A 24246-nucleotide genomic window follows, 5' to 3' on the forward strand; every position below is an offset into this window, starting at 1 on the left:
CATCTATAAGCTGGGATCACAGGAGCACTGCAGTCCTGACTAGATCAAGTATTGTTATTCATGCAGGTGACAAAAGTTTACATTCACAGAGTCATAGGATTGAGCCTGGTTTGAAAAGCAGGTGTTTAATGCAGCTGCTTAGAGTTCACACACAGTAGAAGAATCAGACTTGAGTCACATTTCAAACCACTGGAAAAATACTCAGCAAGTAACAATGAAAACCCCACAGACTCAGTATATCCTGTTCAGTCCTGTGTTTGATATGAATGTGCTGTTCAGAGAGGATCTCATGTCCTCTTTTACAAAGCCTTTGTTTCATGATGTTTGTGTATAAATGAATGTAGGTGTGTTTCTAAGTGTGAAGGAGCCCTGGGAGAAAAGACTGAAGCTTGTGCCAAAGAACAAACAGGAAAGAAAGCTCAGCATTAATGAAGACGAGCACAGAAGGAGCCCAAGCACGTGTTGCTTTTTCAGATTTCTCTACAAGATTTCTCTTTTTCAGATTTCTCATTTGTTCCATCCTTCACAATAAACAACAGCTGACAGACACACATGCACTCTGTGTCACTTCACAGGGGCTGATGAAAGTGGACACAGTAAAGGGAGAGCTGGACCTGCTCTACACATCCTGCACTCTGTTAACAGACTTTATTCTGCAGCATCAACAGATAAAAAATATATGAAAATATAGAAACGTTTAACATTGTGACTGTTCACATTAGTGAAGCTGTTACTTTGCTGCCAGGTGAAAAAAGAACCCTAAAGCTGAGTCTTATTAAACATCTGCTGCACGAGAGAGTTTCATGGCCCTGCTTTATCCTGTGCTTGATGACCACCTCGTCCTGAAACCTCTTCATCATCCTCACAGTTGTGTGAAGAAAGAGGGAAGCAGGTGGAAACCATCTGTGCTGCTGTGTTCACTTGTGTGTGTGCGTCTATGGTCATATCTAATGTGTACCTACAGACAAATACAAACACAAACACCTGGCATTGCACAAGAGTCTCTACTGGAGCAACCTGCAGATGTCAGAGATGTGATTAGAGGGTAAAGTGGACTAGTGAGTGCATCTATGTTGTTGTTGTCTGCTGGGGGACAGCATCAGCTCCAGAGATGCATCAGGATCAGCAAACTAATCTGCAAGGCTGCAAGTGTCACTGAAGGAGTTTGAGTCAGTGAGGGACTCAAACTCTTTATTCTGTGAGCTGAACACAGCTGTCAGCAAAACATCTGTGATGGGACATTTCTTTATTTCATGATCACTTGGTCACTTAGTTCTATGCATGTAGGACAGCATCACATGTGAGTCTCATGCTGCTTCACATCTTTGTTCGACACACACACAGTGGGGCATTGTAAGTTCATGTGGGTCAAACCTTTTATTGAGTCTGTTTGTCATTGACCTGATCGACCTGTAGCACCTACCAGAGGGAAGGGGTGGGGGGTGGAGTGAGTGTCCAGGGTGTCCTTGAGGACGACATTGCCAGTATATAAATGTCTCTGAGGGAGGTTAGTGTCGGGCCCAGGGCCGCTCTGCTGCCCTCACCACCCGCTGCAGTTTCCTCTTGTCCTCCACAGCAGCTGAACCACAGTGTGCAGCAGAAGGATCTCCATGGTAGAAGTTCATTAGCAGTTTGTGATTAGCATTCTTACGTAGATCTCAAATTAAAAACCGATGATTGATGCAAAACTCATTTGTTGCTTTGGGTTTGTTACTTTCAGTTTATTTAATATAAACTTTTATGTCATTTCTTCTTCCATTGAGCTGAATCCTCACAGTTTATAGAAGGGGCCCTGTTGATGTGGAGAAACATCTGAGCACATGTGATGTACAAGTTAAGACCATTTGAGCATCTCATGGTGGTTACCTCGGAGACCATCTGTCACTTTGTGTAGAGCCACGCCCACAGCGCACAGAATACATGCGTACGACTAATTTGTCCACCAGGAGGCATCTTGATGCTGTCATCATACACAAAGGCTTTTGTACAAAGGATTAAACAAACTGCAGCAAGTGTGTTCAAGACTTTTTCCCTGTCTTATTTCTCTTTATTACACATAATCTATGGAAACGTGTGGTTTGATTACTTTGCATGTGTGGATTTGATGGGTTGTTGCCACATCTGGTGAGATTTTCATGTCAACAGCACCTTCTGAAATATATTTCTTTAGAACATTGGTGACATTGGTGAAATTCGTCCAATAGCCGCTCTATTTATAAACATCTATTATGCGATATGAAAAGAAAAGATATTATGAACAGCTGCTTCAAAAACATAAAAATAATATTAAGGCTACCTGGAGTGTATTAAATAGGATAATAAAAAATCAACATAATATATGTTCTCCAACGCGTATTGTAACAAGAGGTAATGTAGTGATTGAGAATACTGAGAGCATAGTTAATGAATTTAATGATTACTTTGTTAATGTAGGCCCCAACTTGGCAGAAGAGATTTCTGTACCAGGAGGAAATGATGAAGTAGATTCTACTTCTAAATGTAGCTCAATGTTTCTTGGTGGAGTCTGTGAGAGTGACATTGTAGAAGTGGTGAGTAAATTCAAGAGTAAAAAATCCATGGATTGTGACGACCTTGACATGTCGCTAATTAAAGAAGTTCTTCATAGTGTCCTTCAGCCGTTAACATATATTTGTAACAAATCATTTCAAACTGGAATTTTTCCAGATAAAATGAAAATTGCCAAAGTGATCCCATTATATAAAATTGGTGATAAACAGATTGTGTCAAACTATAGACCGGTATCTTTACTGCCTCAGTTTTCAAAGATTCTTGAAAAACTATTTGCAAACAAACTAGATTCTTTTATTGATAAATATGATTTATTGAATGATCATCAGTATGGCTTCAGAAGAAATCGCTCAACATCTCTATCTGTGATGGAATTTATTGAAAATATTGCAACGGCTATGGATGAAAAACAGTTTGGAATAGGTGTGTTCATTGATTTACGTAAAGCCTTTGATACGATAGATCTGTCACAGATTAGTAGGCAGAGGACTCACTCGCAGGACTCTGAAGTTTAGAGAGAAGGTGAGGGTTTATTTGCAATGTGACACCAAGTGAGAATATATACATATATACAGTGGAACAGATAACACGGGGCTCCAGGGAGTAGGGCGGGGTCCGAAGGGAAGGTCCAAGACGGGGGTACACACACGCTCTTCTTCCACTTGATCCGTAACTCAAAAATGTCCACACTAAGAAGCTCACGCTCACTCACACACATCCACAGAAATCCAGACGGCAGGGAAGACGGGCAGGGAGTCTAGAAGGCCTGTACACAGAGGAAACAACAAAGTCAGGAGGACTTTCATAGGCAACGCTACACTGACACTTGGTAATGTGACGATCCAGCGAGGAAGCAGCCTCTCTTGCCATCTTAAGTAGTCTGCCAGGATCAGTGTGAATGATCCACAGGTGTGTGTTCAGGGTGGGTTCAGAGGCGGGGAACCAAGGTCCAGTTCCACCCTGGTGGGAGAGGTTAAGACAAAAAATACACACACCACGACCTCTCCAGATCTTGAGAACCATGACAGTACCCCCCCCTCAACGGGAGCCTCCAGGCGACCCACCAGGCTTGTCCGGACGGGCGCGATGGAAATCCCGGACCATACCCGGGTGAAGGACGGCCGACCTAGGGACCCAAGAGCGCTCCTCCGGGCCATAGCCCTCCCAATCCACCAGATACTGAACTCCCCGTCCACGGCGCCGCGAGTCCATGATTCGCGTAATGGCATACGCGGGCAGGCCATCAATGAGCCGGGCGGGCGGCGGGGGCCTGGAAGGAGGGCACAGAGGACTGGACAGGTGTGGTTTCAACTGAGACACATGGAACACGTTGTGGACACGCATGCTACGCGGGAGCTGCAAACGGACCGAGACTGGGTTAACAACAGCCTCGACGGTAAAGGGCCCAATGAAGGTGGGTGCGAGTTTCTTAGATTCAGTGCGGACAGGGACGAACCTCGTGGAGAGCCATACCTTTTGCCCCGGTGTGTAGGCGGGTGCGGGCAACCTCCGACGGTCAGCTAGCCGTTGATTCTGTTCCTTGGTTCGAAGGAGGGCGGCACGGGTAGCTCGCCAGAGTCGCCGACACTTGCGGAGGTGGTGCTGCACAGAGGGAACGAGATGCTCACCTTCCACAGATGGGAGAAGGGCCGGCTGATACCCAAGCGAGGCCTCGAAAGGCGACATCCCAGTGGCGGAGGAGGTGTGGCTGTTGTGAGCGTACTCAATCCAGGCTAGATGCGAGCACCAGGTGTTTTGGTTTGTCGAGGCCACGCATCGCAGGGCTGTTTCCAGTTCCTGGTTCAGCCTCTCCGTCTGCCCATTGGTTTGGGGATGGTAACCTGAAGAGAGACTGACCTGGGCACCAATGGATGAGCAGAATTCTTTCCATACCTTGGATGTGAACTGCGGCCCACGATCGGAGACGATGTCAGAGGGAATTCCATGAAGGCGAAACACGTGGTCGGTAAGCAGCTGGGCGGTCTCTAGGGCTGTGGGAAGCTTGGGTAATGCTACAAAATGTGCTGCTTTAGAGAAGCGATCGACAATAGACAGAATTACTGTGTTACCTGCCGAAGGTGGAAGTCCAGTAACGAAGTCGAGGGCAATGTGTGACCACGGTCGACCCGGGGTAGGGAGTGGATGAAGTAAGCCTGCGGGAGGAGTGTTTTGTGACTTATTTTGAGCGCAGGTAGTACAGGCTTTAACATATTCTCGGGCATCTTGGGCTAAAGATGGCCACCAGAAGGCGCGTTCCAGAAAGGCAATGGTGCGTTGGATTCCAGGGTGACACGAGAATCTTGCTGTGTGGGCCCATTGGAGCACCTGGGATCGTACGGACGAAGGGATGTAGAGCCGCCCCGGGGGTCCTGTCCCCGGATCAGGTTCGGTACGCTGGGCCTGCCGCACCATTGACTCAATCTCCCAAGTGAGGCCTCCTATGACACAGCCCGGAGGCAAGATCGACGCCACCTCCCGATCCCCCTCAGAGGATGAAAACTGACGTGATAAAGCATCTGGTTTGACATTTCGGGACCCGGGCCTGTAAGTAATGGAGAAATTGAAACGGGTGAAGAAAAGCGCCCACCTGGCTTGACGTGTGTTGAGGCGTTTTGCTGTCTGAAGGTAGGCGAGGTTCTTGTGGTCGGTCCACACAATGAAAGGCTGTGCCGTCCCCTCTAGCCAATGCCGCCACTCCTCAAGTGCCAGTTTGATGGCGAGTAGCTCCCTGTCGCCAACATCGTAGTTTTGCTCTGCGGATGAAAGCCGACGAGAGAAGTAAGCGCATGGATGGAGTTTACCTTCAGTTTTCTGAGAGAGGACGGCCCCCACGCCCACATCCGAAGCATCCACCTCCACGATGAAGGGTTGGTTGAGATCCGGCTGGGAGAGGATGGGTGCGGAGGCAAACCGTTGTTTCAGATGATCGAACGCCTCCGCGGCTGCCTGTCCCCACTGGAACGGAACCTTAGGGGAAGTGAGGCGAGTAAGAGGTGAGACAATTTTGCTGAAGTCACGGATGAAACGGCGATAGAAATTTGCAAACCCCAAAAAACGTTGAAGCTGTTTGCGGTTTGGGGGTGTGGGCCACTCCAAAACCGCTTTGACCTTTCCAGGATCCGGTCTCAAGTTTCCCTGCTCAATTATGAATCCAAGGAAAGAAACAGTGGTTACATGAAACTCACACTTCTCTGCTTTGACAAAAAGGCGGTTTTGCAACAATCTTTGTAACACCAGTTTGACATGTCTTTCGTGCTCTGACACTGACCTGGAGAAGATGAGTATATCGTCTAGGTAGACGAAAACAAAGTGGTTGAGGAAGTCTCTGAGGACGTCGTTTACGAGGGCTTGGAAGACTGCCGGGGCATTTGTTAATCCAAAAGGCATGACAAGATATTCAAAATGTCCCAGATGGGTGTTGAAGGCCGTCTTCCACTCATCCCCTGCCCTAATGCGAACCAAATGGTAAGCACTGCGGAGGTCAAGTTTACTGAACATCTCCATCCCGTGGAGAAGCTCAAACGCCGAGGTCAGCAGGGGCAGCGGGTATTTATTCTTGACAGTGATTGCATTCAAGCCCCGATAGTCAACGCATGGCCGGAGGGACTTGTCTTTCTTGTCCACGAAGAAAAATCCCGATGCCAAGGGAGAGGTAGATGGCCGAATGACTCCCGCAGCCAGAGCGTCAGTAATGTACTCCTCCATGGCTTCTCTTTCTGGCCGTGACAGGCTATAGAGTCGGCTAGTAGGCAACGGAGCCCCTGGTAACAAGTCAATGGCACAATCATAAGGCCGGTGTGGGGGAAGAGAACGGGCGCTCGTCAACGTGAATGCACAGGGACATTAATGAGCTGAGAGATGATGGTAATTCCCTCGTCATGAGCTCATCCTTCAAATCCTCCGCAATATTGTTGAGTAGAACCTCCTTTACTGCCTCTTCTTTCCACCCGGTTTCTACAGCGAGAATGCGGAAGTCAACCGAGAAGTCAGCCATAGTGCGTTTACCTTGTTTCAGATTTAGTAGACGCTGTGCAGCAGCGGAGGGCCCGCCATCCCTTTCAAACACGCTTTTGAATTCAGTCAGGAAGTCGAGGTAGGAGATATTCGGCAGGGTTTTCAATAGTGCCTGAGCCCACTGGAGCGCACGATCTCGTAACAGCTGAACAAAGAAAGCAATCCGGGCACCGTCGCTGGCATACGTCCTGTTCTGCTGGCGGAAAAACAGGGAGACTTGGGCAAGAAAACCCGAACATTTCTCCAGCTCACCTGTAAACGGCTCGGGGCTAGGCATCGTCCTCCCCGGGGCCTCTAGCCAGGCAGCGGGAGGGTCGGGGGGTGCAGCAGCGGCCTGGGGATTCGGAGATGGAGAGGGACTTACACGCGGAGATGGGTTTACGCTCGGAGAGGGCGAGCTTACCAGGGGTGTGCGCTGGGCGAGAGCCTGTGTAAGAGCGGAGAGCTCTTTATTGATATGGTGGAGCATCTTCTCGTGCCGCTCCAGCAGGGCTTCCTGAGTGAGGAGAGCCCGTTGAACAGGGTCAGAATCCGCTGAGTCCATAGTGGCTGGATCGTTCTGTCACAGATTAGTAGGCAGAGGACTCACTCGCAGGACTCTGAAGTTTAGAGAGAAGGTGAGGGTTTATTTGCAATGTGACACCAAGTGAGAATATGTACATATATACAGTGGAACAGATAACACGGGGCTCCAGGGAGTAGGGCGGGGTCCGAAGGGAAGGTCCAAGACGGGGGTACACACACGCTCTTCTTCCACTTGATCCGTAACTCAAAAATGTCCACACTAAGAAGCTCATGCTCACTCACACACATCCACAGAAATCCAGACGGCAGGGAAGACGGGCAGGGAGTCTAGAAGGCCTGTACACAGAGGAAACAACAAAGTCAGGAGGAAACTCTAGGGGATCAAAGGAACACTTTCATAGGCAACGCTACACTGACACTTGGTAATGTGACGATCCAGCGAGGAAGCAGCCTCTCTTGCCATCTTAAGTAGTCTGCCAGGATCAGTGTGAATGAGCCACAGGTGTGTGTTCAGGGTGGGTTCAGAGGCAGGGAACCAAGGTCCAGTTCCACCCTGGTGGGAGAGGTTAAGACAAAAAATACACACACCACGACCTCTCCAGATCTTGAGAACCATGACAAGATCATTCTTTACTTTTACAGAAGTGTGAAAGGTATGGTTTAAGAGGTGTTGTACAATTGTGGTTAAATAGTTACTTGAATAATAGGTTCCAATATGTGAGTATTAATAACATGAAATCTAAACTTAGAAAAGTAACTTGTGGGGTTCCGCAAGGATCTGTTTTGGGACCTAAGTTATTTTTACTTTATATAAATGATATTTGTACAGCCAGTGATGCTTTAAAATATGTGATGTTTGCTGATGATACAAACTTATTTTGCTCAGGAAAATACATAAAGAAATTACTGAAAACAGTGGAAACAGAACTCATGAAGTTAAATAGATGGTTTGTATTTAATAAACTATCATTGAATGAAAGTAAAACAAAATTTATGTTATTTGGAGGTAATAAAAGTAATATTAAAGTAAAATTGAATTTAAATAATGTTGAAATTGAAAGAGTATATGAGACAAAATTTTTGGCGTAATTATTGATGATAAACTTTGTTGGAAGCCCCACATAGAACATGTGAAACGGAAATAATCCAAGTCTATTTCTATTCTTTATAAAACAAGAGATTTTTTGAATAAGAACTGCCTTTATTTATTGTATACTTCCCTTTGTTTGCCTTATATGACCTACTGTGCAGAAATTTGGGGGAACACATACAAAACATATTTGGATTCAATATTTAAATTGCAAAAAAGAGCTATTAGAATATTAAATAAAGTTGGATATAGGGAGTCCACCAACCAGTTTTTTGTAGGATCATCTATGTTAAAATTCATGGACATTATATATTCTAAAACTTTAGAAATGATATATCGAGTGATGAAAAAGAATGTTCCAATTTGTATTTTAAGTATGTTTCAACTAAGAGATGGAAAATATGATTTGAGGGGGTCTTATAAGTTTGAAATGCCTAAAGTGAGAGCCAATGTTAAGTATAGATGTGTGTCAGTTTTGGGAGTGAAATTATGGAATGGACTTAATGATGAACTGAAGATGTGTTTTTCTTTGTCATTCTTCAGGAAGATTTTAAAAATTAGTATTATACAAGGTTATAGAAATTTGGTTTGTTAAAAATTTTTGTGTTGATTTAATTTCTTGATTTATCATTGATTTCTTTTCAAACTGTTATACAACTTATTTATCAATGCTATTTATTTTCTTGGTTAAGGATTTGATTATTTCTATGGGGGTAAGGGATAGGATAAGTATAAGCCATAAGGCTTCAGCCTATTCCTTTTTCGGTTTCTGTTTGAGTACTTTTATGTAAAATTATAATCTGTTGTTGTTGTTGTTGTTGTTGTTGTTGTTGACTGAAATAAAAAAAATTTCAATAAAATAATAAAAATAAATTTAAACCCCATAACCACACTGGGTAGCAACCTCACCACTACATGGCCACAGAGATCTCCACAGTCTGCACCTGTGTGGAACAGGAACATGACACAGAGATGTGTTACAAAGATCTAGTCTGGTTAAATATACAGTTTATCTTTCAGGTTCATTTCTTGGATGATTTTGTAAGAAACAAACTGCTTGAATGGCGACTAAATGAGTTGGAGGAACGATTTGAAGGTAAATTATTATTACTTGGAGGCTTTTTTGCAGCAACTGTGACACTTAGTAGTAGAACTGACACACAAAACAACAACTACACTAACTATATACTCTGCAACACACCCAGTGAGCTTGATTTGAAAACCTTTCCTGTCTTACTGACATCACTGAGTTCATCCCTGAAGTTGGTCCAAAGATTCAGACGCAGTCTTGGGCAGTTAAAGGTGAGTCTGTCACGGGTCTTTGTGACCCAGCATTTTAACTTGTTGTATTTGATGTTGTGCTTCTGAGTCCTTGGTTGTGCTGTTTTGTGGGAAAACTGCCCTTCACTACTACCTCTCCCACCTGGAGAACAAAGACTCATACATCAGGGTACTTTTGGTTGATTACAGCTCGGCTTTCATCCTGCACCCTCCACCCTCTGTAACTGGCTACACTCGGCCTGCACCCTCCACCCTCTGTGCCTGGCTACAGGACTGTTTGACTGGCAGACAAACACTGGCGTCCCACAGGGTTGTGTCCTCAGTCCCATCCTCTACACCCTGGTCACCCATGACTGTGTCACCTCCAACAAAGACAACATCATTTTGAAGTTCACGGATGACACTGCAGTGATCGGTCGCATCACTGGAGAGGACGACGTGGCTTATAGGAGAGAGGAGGCTGGTCTGGTGTCACGGTGTGAGGACAACACCCTCAACACTGATAAGACAAAGGAGATGATAGTGGACACGAGGAAGAAGAAGAGGCCTCACCAGCCGCTGTTTACCCGGGAGCGTGAAGTGGAGAGGGTGAGCAGCAGTACCTGGGCGTCCACATCAGTGAGGACCTCACCTGATGTACTGCTGCTCATTCCTGTGCAATATCCCCCCCCGGCACATTCCTATTTAAGACTTTCTTTATTTAATCACTAGTGTGTACATATATTTATATATACATATATATATATATTTAGTCAGTTAACTAGAAATCTCTCTTTTTTCTTTTACTACATCTTATTAATATTTTGCTCTTTACTATTTTTCTATTTATTTTATTTTTTTCTTCTACTGTACCATTCTGCTGAGTGACTGTCTTCTGCTCGTCAAATACATTTCATTGCGATGTTGACCCTGTGCTAACTTGCATGTGACAAATAAAAACTGAAAACCTGGACACTGAACACCACATGGGCGATTGTGGCTTAAGAGTTGGGAGTTCGTCTTGTTCGCCTTGTAATCGGAAGGTTGCCGGTTCGAGCCCCGGCTCGGACAGTCTCGGTCGTTGTGTCCTTGGGCAAGACACTTCACCTACCGCCTACTGGTGTTGGCCAGAGGGGCCGATGGCGCGATATGACAGCCTCGCTTCTGTCAGTGCGCCCCAGGACAGCTGTGGCTACAACTGTAGCTGCCTTCACCAGTGTATGAATGGGTGGATGACTGGGTGTGTAAAGTGCTTTGGGGTCCCTAGGGGACTAGTAAAAGTGCTATACAAATACAGGCAATTTACCATTTACCACACAGCTGGTCAAGAAGGCTCAGCAGCTGCTGTATTTCCTGAGGAGGCTGAGGAAATTTGGTATGTTGGCCAAGATCCTCAGCAGGTTCTACAGCTGCACTGTGGAGAGCAGCCTGACCAGCTGCATCACTGCATGGTACGGCAGCACTACTGCTATGGAGCGCAAACGCCTGCAGAGAGTGATAACAGAGAGAGACACACCTCTGCCCTCGAGACGAAGGTTCAGAAGTGTGAAATCTAGAACATCCAGACTCAACAACTCCATCTTCCCCACTGCTATCAGACTCCTGAACAGCTGACCGACCTCAAACTGCAGTTTGCACATCAGGTCACTTTGCACACTAAGTTCATTTTGCACATTAAACTCCATGTACATCCATGTACATCGACATCTGCAGACCACACGTGTCTTCAGTTACTTATTTGTACTTTTTGCAGTTATTTATCTTTTTCTTTTATTTTTTAAAATTTTTTTTATCTTCATTTTTATGTTTTTATTTATTCTTATCTTGTTCTTTTAACCCTTATCTAACTTGGCATTGTGCATGCTCTTTCTACTGTACATATGACAATAAATGCTTTGAATCTTGAATCTTTGAATCTTGAATCTGTTCACATCTGTATGTTTCAGCTTTGTCCTTCAGTCACAACCTGGTGCATCTTCATCTTAACTTCCTGCTTCTATCGTGGTTAAAGCTGATGAATTCTCTGGAGATCAAACACTGATGGTGTTATTGGAGCTGAGTGAAGTTTGATGGCTTTATTATCCACGCTGTGACACATGGCAGCTGTCAGAGCAGAACACATCAAGTCAGCAGTTGTGTTTAAATTCAGTTTAAATTCAGGGACATGGAGCCCCTGTTGATCCTCTACCTAATCACACGAGCCACGGTGTGAGAACGGGTGTGGGTCACAATCAGCCAAGGTTTTGGGTGAACCCATTGTGAGATCTAGCCCCACCCTATCATGTGATTTCCTGTGATCAAATGTCCCAGGATGTGAGTGGGCATTAAGGTGTCCATGTCCCTCTTTGGTGACACTCCCATAGGGCTTAAAATCTGGGACGCTCCACCATTTGACCTTCGAACTGAAAAAGCTTCTTGGATGAGAGGTGAAACGTCTTCAAGCAACTTAAAGAAGTCCAGACGCTTTTCTTTCCAAGCTCCTTCAACAACATCATTCATAGAACAACTTCCAGCTTCTTTTGCTCGGCTACAGTTTGGATGGATTTGCATTTAAAGATGCAACAAGACTAAAATGGTTAGGGTCAGGAGGTCAAAGGTCAGAGCTCCTGTGGGTCTGAGGGCGGCCTCACGTTGGAGAAGGATGAAGGAGTCTGACCTGAGCCAGTGTTTGACATGAACACATCAGCACTGCTGTCAGTGAGCCTAACGACAGCCGTTAGCATCATTTCAGTGTTTCAGTCATAAAAACACTTCCTGTCACTGTGGTGGTTACAGTGACATCATGCAGTTTGTGCTTTGACCTCCAGAGGGCGACAAATCAGCACAGACAGAGAGCTCCATTCAAACTTTGCTGCCATCAGGAATAATTCTTCAAATATAATCATCAGTGTTTGAGCAGTTATGATATCAGGGACAATCTAGACATGTGTGACAATACTGAACATGTCACATGACACACCTCAAACATCATGTGATCCACTCTCAGTCTGCACTTTCATTCATAGGTTAAAATGAGCTTTGAAGAAACATCAGTTCAGTGCTGAAATATTTAAACGCTGCAGGAAGAAGAACAACAAAGTGATGACGGATGTTTGTGCTTCAAACAGGAAAACCAGCAGAAATAAATCACAGCCTGCCAGAGGTTTGGAGTTTCCCAGGTGCACCTGAACGCAGCACAGTGTTCCAATGCTCCTGATTGTCCTCAAACGTCTCTTTGGGTGTTTCCTTCCTGCTCAAAGTTTACTTTCACTTCCTGAACTTCGTGGAGTGGAGCTTGTTGTTGGTGTGTGAAGAAACTGTAAGTTTGCTTTGTTTCCTCCTTTAACAGTTTGTCTTTAGGAACTTTACTGTTTGTTCAGCTCATGTTTGATTTCTTCACACAACAAACTGTGTGTGTTTGTATTTCCGGTCTCTCCATTAAAGTCAGTGTGTAATGTTTCCTGGCTAACATCAGCTGTGTGCAGCTTAGTTCAGCACAAATCTGCCGCTCCATAGTTCACGGTAACGGACTCACAGCTGGACCAACGAGGCCGAGTGTGTCCGCCACTCTGAGCTACGTTCGTGTTTGTGTACTTGTAGTTTGTACTTTGTGAGTTCACTCAGAGCCCACAGAGGACGCAGCGTACATGATGACGTCACAGCCCTTTACCTCCTTTACTGTCACTGTGATTAATATTTACACAGGAGACACCTGCAGAGCTCTGACGCTAAGCTAGCACACAGCATGCTAACGCTAAGCTAACGCTAAGCTAACACTAAGCTAACCAAGAAGCCAGAGTGGTTAAAGCTCATTTTGTCTGTTGCTGGCACCCAGACGGTGAAATTTTGACATCCTGCACATCAGTTCGCCACAGCCTAGACTTTAAAACTGCTCTTAAAAAACTCAACTCTTATCATTGGCTTTGGGCAGGTTTACTTATTGTTTGAATTGTGTTTTATATTCATGAGGTGTTTTTAATGTACTTGTGTTTTATTGTATTTCTTTTGAGTGTCGCAGCAACGTTGTCTCGCCTCGGTTGTTTTTTAAGATGGGTGCTTTAAGAGAATAAACTGACGTGACTTGAACTGGAAGTCGGTATCTCTGTCGCAAATACAGTAAATATGACCGATGGTTGGGGAAAGTAAGTTATTAGGTTACTTCTTCAAAAAGTTTACTGATTTGGGCAACAACAAAGTTTGTTGCAATAAGTACTGATACTATCAGTTCTTTAGAAAAAACGTGCCGTGACACAACAAAGTTTAAAACGTATGAAGTCCACACTTTTATTCCATCATTGTTTCCGTCTGTGTTGTCTGCTCACGCTCCAATGGTTTAACCGGTGTCATTTGTTTTTAGGTTTTCACGGTTCAACAAGACTTTTAATTCACACTGGTGCGCTATGGACCTAAGGGGGGAAACACCAGGTCCCGGAGCAATAGAGCTGGGGAAAGGAGGCTTAACACTTAGTCAGGAACGTGCTTCAGCCACATCAGCCACACACCGCTTGTGCTAAGCTAAAACAACAGGTGTCGGCACATAAGGACGCTGTCAGAGCTGTCAACCATGTTGATTATGCTGCATAAATATACCAGGAGTCGGCAACCTTCGTCTGCTTTAAGTCTTATACTGCGGCTCCTGGTGGTTTTGGAAATAAGTCTACAGTAATTATACGCTGAAGTGTATTTTATGTGGTGTTATAGTTCCTTTGTGTTAATACCATTGCAGTTCGTAAATTGAAGCCATGGTTTGCTTTTGCCCTCTACACCCCCTCCCATTCTACTTCCTTATTTTTTTCACCCAGCTCCACATAAGTGTTCCCCGCGCCGCCGCCAGGTCTGCTGCCGCCACTCTGTGGCCGTATCTCGCGCATTTTCTCCGCCGCAGTCGCCACTTTCTATCTTCTCATCGCCCCGTCTGATCCGCCGCTCCCACCGTGCACTCTGTGACCCCACACCTCTCTCCGCCTCACAGATGGCGCTACGGTCCATGTGTCACGACTGGACGCCCTTTTCCGTTTTGCAGAGCGGCTGTATGCGCAGAAGGCTTCAGGGATCAGAAGTCCCGGTTTAAAACATAAATCACGGCAGACCGCGACGATGTTCGCAATGAAGACGCCGCCTATTAGTCAGCATACGATCTTATTGACCACTTTCACACACGTTTGCTGTACTCCACGACAGCCGACTGTAGCTTTTTCAACAAGCTCACAAGCCTGACAAAACAAGGAAGCTTCACCCCGGGCAACAACGGAGCCTATATAATCACAGACTTTCCTTTGTGGCATCCGTGATTTCTAGGTGCCGTAACCTACAGGTGCTTACTCCCTGCAGGCGGCGCTCATACCCCAAACCCCATCCAAAACAGGTAACCAGGTAAAAATACATATTTATTCAGATTTTGCAAATATACTATTTTTCCTTTTTGATCAGGCATAGGGCTTTTTTCCCCTGTTATTTTTTCAAACTTCAGGGTCAAAATTCTCCAAAGGCCCAAAGTCGATCCAAAAATCAGGTGTGCGGCTCGACAATCATTTTTGGTTTGCTGGGATCATTGTAGTTCAGCTTGTCCTGTTGATTCAAAATGTAGTTCATATACAATAAATAAAAATGTAATGTTCTCTGTAGGCACTCATGGATTTCATAAGGCAACACACCTTAGTTGGTCCTGTGGATTCTTTTAAAAAAGTCAATTAAAAAAACTTTATCTGTTCAACAAAGCCTTTTTTGAGCGACGTATTTAATATGCTTTACATTAATTTACATTTGATCTTTTAAATTGTGTATAAGTTCTATATGTTATTGTATTTGTTTATTTTAATATTTGTGTACAGCGCTTTGTGACTGCCTGTGCTGTGAAAGCGCTTAATTAAATAAACTTTTACTTACGTGTAGTTGTTCACACAAAGCATGAAAGGTAAAAAAAAAATATGTGCAGTGTTAACTTGATTTTAGATTTGTCCAAAGTATTTGCGGCTTCCAGTGTTGTCTTTTGCGTGGAAACCGGGTCCAAGTGGCTCGAATTTGGGGTGTATCAAAGGTATGCTGCACCCCTGCTATATACGAATGTGAATTGCATCATTGGCTGGACTAAGGGGAAGGTGGCATCGATTCGAATCCCATACAGGGAGCAGCCGGTCAATTACTGACTCACACTGCAAGAAACAGAATGGTTAAAGTAGTAATTTTAAATTTCAATTGAGAATTTGATATTTTTTTTGGTGGCGCAACACAGATTTTTCTGTGTGCAGAGAAACCATGCAAGCAGTTCACAACTGCGGCACAGAACGCGAACAGCTTAAGGGAACATTGGCACCACCACAGGTCACTTCCAACAAAACTTTACTTCAGATTTGTTTTTAGGTTTTGATCGCAGTGATGAGAGCCGTTTTCCCCCGGTCCAAGTCTGGTGTTACAAGCTAGGCGAAACATGTCCAGTGCATGTCTCTTTGCAAGCCTTTATCTGATGTTAATAAGTGTAGAAATGGGAATAGAAGGAATAAAAATGACGTCATCATCAACATGCAGCATACCAACCCAAATGGTGAGTGGTGGTTAAGTTATTACTGTTGTTTATGAAGCCCCTACATTATCCATACACTTCAAATATATTACCCAGCTCAATAGTGTTTGTGCTCCTAAAAGGAGTTCAGGAATGTGTTTTGTTCATGTCACATCTGTAAATGAAACAAAGAGGAAAGTGAGGTTTATTCCATCTGATCACGAAACGGTTTCCTTGCATATAAACCTGAGATCTGTGTGGAGCAGCTGACCCTGTACGATGTGGCTCACACAAACAGAGATTTACCGGGCAGTTACTGTGATGACTGAAACATTCGCTTTTAGTTTAATAGAACATGGCAAAGATTCGACGGGAATCTATACAGTAACACGTTGATGTGGTTTAGGCAGTGAGGAGACTGTTTTGAAGGGAACGATGAGGGGAACTGTAACAAGCAGCAACAGAACGACAGGAGGAAACAAGCTGAGGTCTGGGTTCTCTATGCTACACAACAGCCTCCTGCTCCTGGACGTTAGTAACACATAATATCCTCCAGTACACTTACTTCAGAAACGCTGAGTAAAATCATTAACGTTTGTACTTCAGATTTAAATTACTCCCAACAGCAGCACACATGAGTAAACAAAGTAACTCACACAGCTAATGTTCAAGTTTAGTCATACTTTAATCCAATATACCTCAGTATGTAATGAAGTCTCACAGCTACCTGCTCATTGAACTGAACATAATTCTGTTTAACCTTAAAACGAAAAGATGTGACTGTAAAAAATCTTCAAACAGTAATTAAGAATCTCCTAAGCAGCCAAAGATAAAAAAAGTTCACCTGCCAAGAGGGATGCACTGGATAACAGATACTGGTAATCGGGTATCGGGCCGATACTGTAAAGGTGTGTGGTACTCAGACTCGTAAAGTTAACGCAATCCTGAACGGGATACTAACCTTATTTCATGAATCAGAGGGTGGCATTTCATTTCTGCTGTAGTTGTTGATTGGCCACTGGGGACATCCCCGTGCTAAACAGGCACTGGTTAGAATGAGTGAGACTGGCAGAAACCCGCTCAGGTAAAAAAGAGAAAACTGGAGGGGGCGGTAGCTAGGCTTATAAAACAAATGTCAGCAGTGTGACCGGAACAGCCAATGTTTAACATCAGGTTGTGGAAAAGCGATGACAATGATCAAGAGAAAACCACGGGTCAGTTAAAAATAACAGAGGCTCCGACTCTGTTAATAGTGTTCTGATGAGCCAGCCGGATGCCAGTCGTGGAAAACTAGGATTGCAGCCGCCTCTAAGACATACTCGAGCTGCGATAGGAAATTACCCAACGGCCCATAATGTCAGGGAGATAATGGTGCCAAAACTTTCTGAAGAGGTAAAGACAAGCAGTGAGGTCGAGATGTCAGTCCTTGGTTTAAAAGGCACAGTGGACTGAGGAGCCCAGGGCAAGAATGAGGAGTTTGTTCATCAATGCCAAAAATACTTTCGTTAATTGGTGTTGTTTGTTTACAAGTGGAAACTCTGCAATAATTAAAAGTTGATTTTATTCTCAAAGCCTAATTTGTTAGGTATGTGGTTATTCCAAACAGAAGTGGTTTTATTTATTATTCGGAAAGCTCGGAGCAGTGCCAATAGTTCAGTGATATTTTTGTTAAATTACAATGTGGACAAGGGCGGGTCCAGCATAATTTAAACAAGAATGCGTATTATTTCATTGAAATTTTGTTTGTGGTCAATTTTTATTTAAGATTGTAATTTTTTATCCGCAGGAGAATAAAATAAAACCTGTCTTCCCCAATTCATTGCATTGGTGTGTGTGTGGTGTGTGTGTGTTGTGTGGGTGTGTGTGTGTGGTAGTGTGTGTGTGTGTGTGTGTGTGTGGTAGAAGAAATCGTTTTTATAACTCTGTATCGCCAGTAACTCAATCCAAGTATCGGGTAATCGGATCGGTTTCGAAAAAATGGGTATCGTTTGCATCCCTAACCTGACATTTCGATAAAGCGGGGTTTGGTTTAGACAATAGATAATTTAAGATCAGCAAGGGTGGGATGTTTGGATCCTGACCTGAAGAGTGTCCAGTGTACAATGTGGAACCCTGCAGTGGCAGCAGACAAAGCTGCACTCCTGAATCCCGCAGGCAGTGTTACTCAGGTCCAGCTCTTTCAGACTAGAAGGACTGGGAGTTGAGAACTGAGGACAGAGCAGCAACAGCTTCTCGTCTGAGAGGTTTACAGCACTCAGTCCTGGAAAAAAAACAAATCAAACAAATTAATTAAATGCAGTCAAATGAAACATTTTTTACTGCACAGGGCAATACAATTATTGGTTAACGAAATAGCTTCATGAAAACACAACTCTTCTTCGATATCAGCATCTATACTTCCTTGTAAGCTCCACCAGGCTCCAGCCTTCTGAAGTCAGAACGACAAATGAAACAAACTGGAAAGCGAGTAGAAACAGGATTGGAAAGCTCCTCAGAGCCATGTGTACATTTAGAGCCTGAGACTTGAAAGATAGGCAGCACGGACATTCACAGCAGCAAAGGGTTCTTGCTGAGCTGAGCTGGCTTTGGCCCTGGCTTATGAAGATTAAGAAAGCGGTCAGCTGTTCAAAACCCCACAAGGCTGCCCCGCTGTGACTGAAACATGGACGGGATCGTGACTTCTCAAAAGGGGCTCATTGCACGCAGCCGGATAAGATCTTGAAGAAGCTCTGGCGGTCGTGAGTTCTCAGAGGCGTTTGCTCTTTGAGCGCAAACGGATAACCGTCGGAGAGAGCTCGTGGCTCTCCAACTTGAGATTGAGAGACGAGTGACCGACTGTTAAGATCAGGACTGTGAAATTGACATGCAGTTGTTCGCACCAAAGAAAACCACCATCAGTTTCATACAGCGGGCGAACAGAAACCGGCCAACCAGCTGGGGTCTCAAGGCGGGAGCGCTGAACATAACAAATCTCACCCTGATAACAGACGGTGTTAGACTGTCCTTCCCATCCTAAGCAGGCGTATCCCTCCCGTGCAACGGTGGGTGGAGGGGACCGAGTGCTAAGGCTGCAGGCCCGGATGCGCTGTCTACACGCGGCTGTCCCGCTGCACCTTTTTTACCCATCCCTGTTACTTGTCATGTGGTTTGCTATGGCGCATTAAGAGGTTTCATGTGTTTCTGCGCAGAAAGGTCATTTTTTTCTGTTTCTCAAACTGATAATCCCGGTTGGAGCTCATCGGGGGGGAAGTTCTTTTTTTCGCCTCATCTTATCCTGATGTTGTGCATTTTTCTGCTGTTCGGGTTCCGGGTCGCTGCTCGAGGCGGCTGGCCGGCCAGCACTACCTGGCCTTACCGGTCGCCCCAATGTGGATGTTTGTGGATTGTATGTACGGTTGGCAAGGTCAGTATCCTAATTGCCGCCTTGAAAAAAAATACAAGTGTTCTGAATGCTGAATCGGAAAAGATTACAGAAGAGACTCTGTTCAGTAAAATATTACGCTCAGGCGGTCAAGAAATAACCAAAGTAGGTAAACCTCGGTTGTTGCAGCCAGCCAGTATGACATCGTTGTACTGTCCGCTGCCTGCACTTTGTGACACCTGGGGTTGAGGAAGGGGTTTTGTGAAGGATGATGAAACAAACACGTCACGTCAAGGTTTTTCGTCTAAACTGGGTGTGAGTTTTTGGCAGGCCGAGAGTTTGTTCACAATCTATCCGCGATGCAATAGTGAACCAACAAAAAATAACGTTACCCACTTGAATCCTTATCATTCAAGATTGTGAAAGATTCTCTACTGCATGAGAATACTGGGGAAGATTAGAGAGCGAGATGGAAGATGATGAAGCGGGAGAGTTTTCCAGAACTTGCAGGCCTTTTGTCTTCACTGTATAGGTACCAGAAGACAGGACTGGAAGGGAGAAGTGAGTCTCCTACAACCCACAAACCTTCCGATGGTCCATTGGGACCTACTCACCCAGGCCCTGTCGTCCGCCGAACTCTAACCTATGGAAGTAACATGGGTTCACCTTCTCAGCCAGGTACGGCTAGCAGCCGTCCGCAGTTTGTGAGGTAATTTGGAGACACTCGATACTCTAAAGTCAAACACAAAACAACGACATCTAGGCGATCGCACCAAAAGGGAAACAGTAAGCTTGCCTGGCCCCGCTTTGCCCAGGTTATGGCTCCGCTGTGCCGCGCCTCTTCTGGCCCAGAGTGGAACCACCCCATGGCATGGCTATCAATGGTGGTGCAATGAAGGCCATCATACAGTACAGAGGCCATCCAAGCTGAATTCGTAACATTTTTCCTCCAGAATACCACTTAAAAATCATCTAGATTAGGATGTGTTGGGCTGTGTCTGGATCCAATCACAACAAACGAGAGAGCTGTTGTGTGTCCAAGGTGACAGGAAGAATATATACATGCATAAATTCATAAAGTCAGGAAGGTTTGCTTTAGACTGTGCTGCAGTTTAGGCAGCAAACAGGGGCACCATAGCTGCCAAGAAATGGCTCAAGTCTGAACTTGAGGTGTTTTGTGGTGTTTTTTGTACTTTGTTTTTTTACGCAAGATTACATTTTATAGCAACCACAGCAGAGATGAGGCAGGGGAAGGTGTGCTTGAGGGGATAGGCTACAACAGCTGTTTTCAGACCTGAGAATGAACTGAGGTGCACTGCACCCAAGTCTGACAGGTTCAGGAGGGACAAACATATGCTGCAAGGCCAGATTGGAGGGAGAGGAGAGAGCAGGCAACAAACAAAAAGAAACAACAAACACACGGTGGAAGACCGAAGCAGAGTTTAGTTTAAAGTGGAACTAAGGATGTTGCTCTGGCTGCCGTGATTCACTGAGTATTCAAATGCTTCTTTAATGGCAGGACGCGAGCACCATGCATGTAAAAGCAAGGTTTCACGCAACATTTGTGACTAAAAATAGACCATGCAGTAGAAATGTATCTGAGGAGCAGGCAGGTGAATATAAAAGTATCACAACGATCGGCCAGGCACACCGAAGTGTTTAAACAAAGACTGATAACATAACAGCAGCAAGTGATGATCGAGTTATGGGGATCCAGACGTGTCGAGGTCTGGAGGCATAAAGAGGTTACAGTTGTATTGGGAAATCACCAAACTTTACAAATTCATACAAACAGAAGCCTGGTGGAAATAAATTACGGACAACAGTTAGAGTGTTTAAAAAAAGTAAAGCAGAGTAACAAAATGTACATTCACGAGAGCTTTTGGTGGAGGCTTTGACCACTGGCAGCACCTCAGGAGAGCCTCCTCTGAAGCAGAGTATTTGCGTCAGGTCAAACACAATCCAGATCTTCTTCTGATTGACAGTAAGATGAAGAACCAGGAGCTGACCACTGACTCAGGAGACAGTTTCATTCTGTGGAGACTCGTCCTGATCTCAGGGAACTGGTTTGGATCGTCACTCCACACAGAGAAACGATCATATCGTTCATGCAACAGTGAGAATCAATTGATGCTTTTCGCTGCAGACAGATTCTCACGAGCTTCTTTCTTCTTGATGTAGCTGGACTGTTTCCTGATTGGTCTGTGAGCTACTTTCCTGTCTGTGTCAGCAGACCTCGGAGGAGAGTCTGGATTGGTCTGCAGTGAAAGACCCAGGAGGAAGGGAGGAACAAGTCCAGGTGGTCCATTTGGACTCTGCAAGGCCTTGTTCCACAGCACTCTGGTGGAGAGATTGAAGTTTTAGTTTTGTTAATATTTAACCACATGTGAGGTTGTTTGTTGTTTTCCGCAGATGAGTCCAGCTTGCTGAAGGTCAGATGGACAGGAAGAGCAGCAGAAACTCCTGAACACTCAGATGGATGAAGCAGAACACCATTGTCATGGTACAGTCCTCATCGCCTCTTTAAAGATCGTTGTGAACACGTCCTGAGTACACGAGGCTGCTCTGAGATCAGATGGCCACACCTGTCAGGTCTGATTCATAGAAGATCAGGTTTCCTTTCTGCAGCTGATCAAAAGCCAGTTTTTCCCCAGAGACTCATCAGCATATTCTGCTCTCGGACGCCAGTGATGGATCTGTCTCAGCGTCCTCCATCATACTGACCTTCTTCACTTGGGCCTGAACCACCAGGAATGGGATGTCATCCAGTCTCAGGGGTCTTGGGCAGCTGTCCTCCCGTCTCGGGTTTCCAGCACACATCCTCCAGAACTGTAGCAGTGATCCAGCAGAAGACGGGATGTGGACAACAGATTGGAGGCTTCGTGATGTCATTGATGTGGGAATGATCCTGCTGGCCTGCTCCTCATCTCTGAAATCTCTTCCTGAAGTAACTCCTCCTTCTGTGGGTCCAGTGAACGCCTCTGACCCTGTCAACCATGGCCGACACAGTCCAGGAGGGATCTGATTGGCTGCGGGCAGGTCGTGTGGTTCCAGATGCGAGCAGAAGGAAGCAGTTTCCCCCCGATGAGGTTTATCAGCAGCACATCCACTGAGGTGGACTTTCTAGGGTCAGTTAGGAATTGTAGTTTGTGGAAGTCCAGAGGAAAGTCGACACTCATCCAGACCATCAAAGATGAACACAACCTGGAAGTACTTTCAAAGCGGCAGATTCCTGCTGTCTTTGGTTTCAGTAAAGAAGTGATGAACAAGTCCCACCAAGCTGAACTTTTCCTCTTTCAGCACATTCAGCTCTCTGAAAGTGAATGGAAATATGAAACTGGATGTCCTGGTTGGCTTTGTCTTCAGCCCAGTCCAGGCTGTATTTCTGTGTTAATAACTGTTTTCCCCAATGCCAGCCACATCCTTTGTCAGCACTGGTTCTGATTGGTTCAGCTCTTCCCAGGGAGGCTGAAAGATGTCTTCTTGGTCTGATGGTTTGTTTCTGGTCTGTCTCGGTTTCCGGAGCTGTTGTCAATCTGTCTGACCTCATGTTCCATTGACCGGACTGCAGTCCCTCCCTCTGTGAGTAGAGCTCTGTGTAGATCTGATCAGAAGGGTTGGGTTTCCTGCTTTAGCGATGCCCTCAAACACACACTGGGAACTATCTTCTTCAGGTGGATTTAAGGTTAGCGATGACAATCTGCAGCTTGAATTCTGAATGAGAAGAAAAAAAAACACTGCAATTCGAAAAGAATGAATCTTTAAAACACGTTGCTCTATCATAAGACATCAGAAGAATGTTCATTTATACCAGCAGCTTAAGCTTTAGATAAATCCTGCTTACTGCTCGGCAGACGGGCAGCCAGCTCCTCCTGCTTCATTCTCCTCAGGAAGTCCACTGTGATCTTCACAAATGCCTCGCTGCTGCTGCCCTCTGACTCTCTAGCATTCGTGGGTAACCTGGACTCAGAACGCTTCTGGATCTTCTTCAGCTCGTTCTTCAACAAAAGAGTGAGGATGTTGTCCTCCAGCAGCGGGAACAGAACATTTATGAATGAGCCAATCAGACTGAAATAATGGAGCCAAACATCATATCCATGTTGGACACAACTGATAGATCCACTGGTGCTACAAAGACAGGCATGGGGGAGATGACATGTAACAGAACAGAATGTAACAGTAGTTGTGTGTAGATGTACAGACCATAAATATGGAGTCCCAGCTGTGTGTTGATGCTGCTGGGCAGACTGACCACTGGAACCTCTGGAGCTCTGCTGGTCCACTGCTGTGGAGGAACCATGAAGGATATAGAATCAACACAGGATAAAGATCCAGGAGTTTCTGCTCAAATAACTCATACTGAATCAAGTCTGTCAAGTTAAACTCTCAGATTGTGAACATACAGTAATTTCAGTCTGTTTTCATGGACGTCCTTATCAGTGGTGATGTCAGGGATGATTTTGAAGAAGCTCATCAAACTGAACCATCAGCAGATCACTGCTCCAAACCAGAACATGATCGAGGTCTCCCTCCACCCCAGAAAAACCAGCTTTACTAACGTGGGTAGATCAGTGTATACAGATCAATAACTGATGAGTTCATTTGATCAAAATCACTGAGTGCTTCACGTCGGCCCTCTGATGCTTCGTAGACATTTTGCAATTTTAATGAATGTCTGACAGTTTTACATTCATTCTATGAACACAGGGAAATGTTGTGTTATAGTCCCATAGTTGTTTTCCAGCATCATAAATTCTTAGGTTCAGAAAATTAGATTCTTTCTTCACAGCTGAAAACAACACATTATTCTTATTGAAATCTGCATCGTCCACTCCAAAGGTCACAATCTGAAGGTAACAGCTGGTTTTGTTCCCTGTGGTTAACTCTGAGCAGCAGTATGGTGGGATTTAATCCACCTAATCCACACCCACGGTGGTTCAGTGTTGTCCTGGAGAGTAACAGCAGCCAGTATGATCCGGCTTAGCTCTG

At 45.0% G+C, this 24246-nt stretch overlaps 2 long non-coding RNA genes across 2 annotated transcripts; one reads left to right on the forward strand and one right to left on the reverse strand.

Moving 5' to 3' along the window:
* Positions 1 to 2994: 2994 nt before the first annotated feature.
* On the reverse strand, positions 2995 to 3725 carry LOC120740744. The gene is made up of 2 exons (XR_005697487.1): positions 3354 to 3725; positions 2995 to 3295 (listed from the first exon to the last, which is right to left on the reverse strand). It is a non-coding gene; the product is annotated as an uncharacterized LOC120740744 (long non-coding RNA).
* Positions 3726 to 13093: 9368 nt separating this feature from the next.
* On the forward strand, positions 13094 to 21115 carry LOC120740743. Its single transcript, XR_005697486.1, has 3 exons — positions 13094 to 13198; positions 13233 to 13235; positions 21103 to 21115. It is a non-coding gene; the product is annotated as an uncharacterized LOC120740743 (long non-coding RNA).
* The last annotated feature ends 3131 nt before the right edge of the window (positions 21116 to 24246 follow it).

The sequence above is a fragment of the Simochromis diagramma genome, unplaced genomic scaffold (genome assembly GCF_900408965.1).
Source record: "Simochromis diagramma unplaced genomic scaffold, fSimDia1.1 OVJJ01000148.1, whole genome shotgun sequence".
Taxonomy (NCBI): Eukaryota; Metazoa; Chordata; class Actinopteri; order Cichliformes; family Cichlidae; genus Simochromis; species Simochromis diagramma.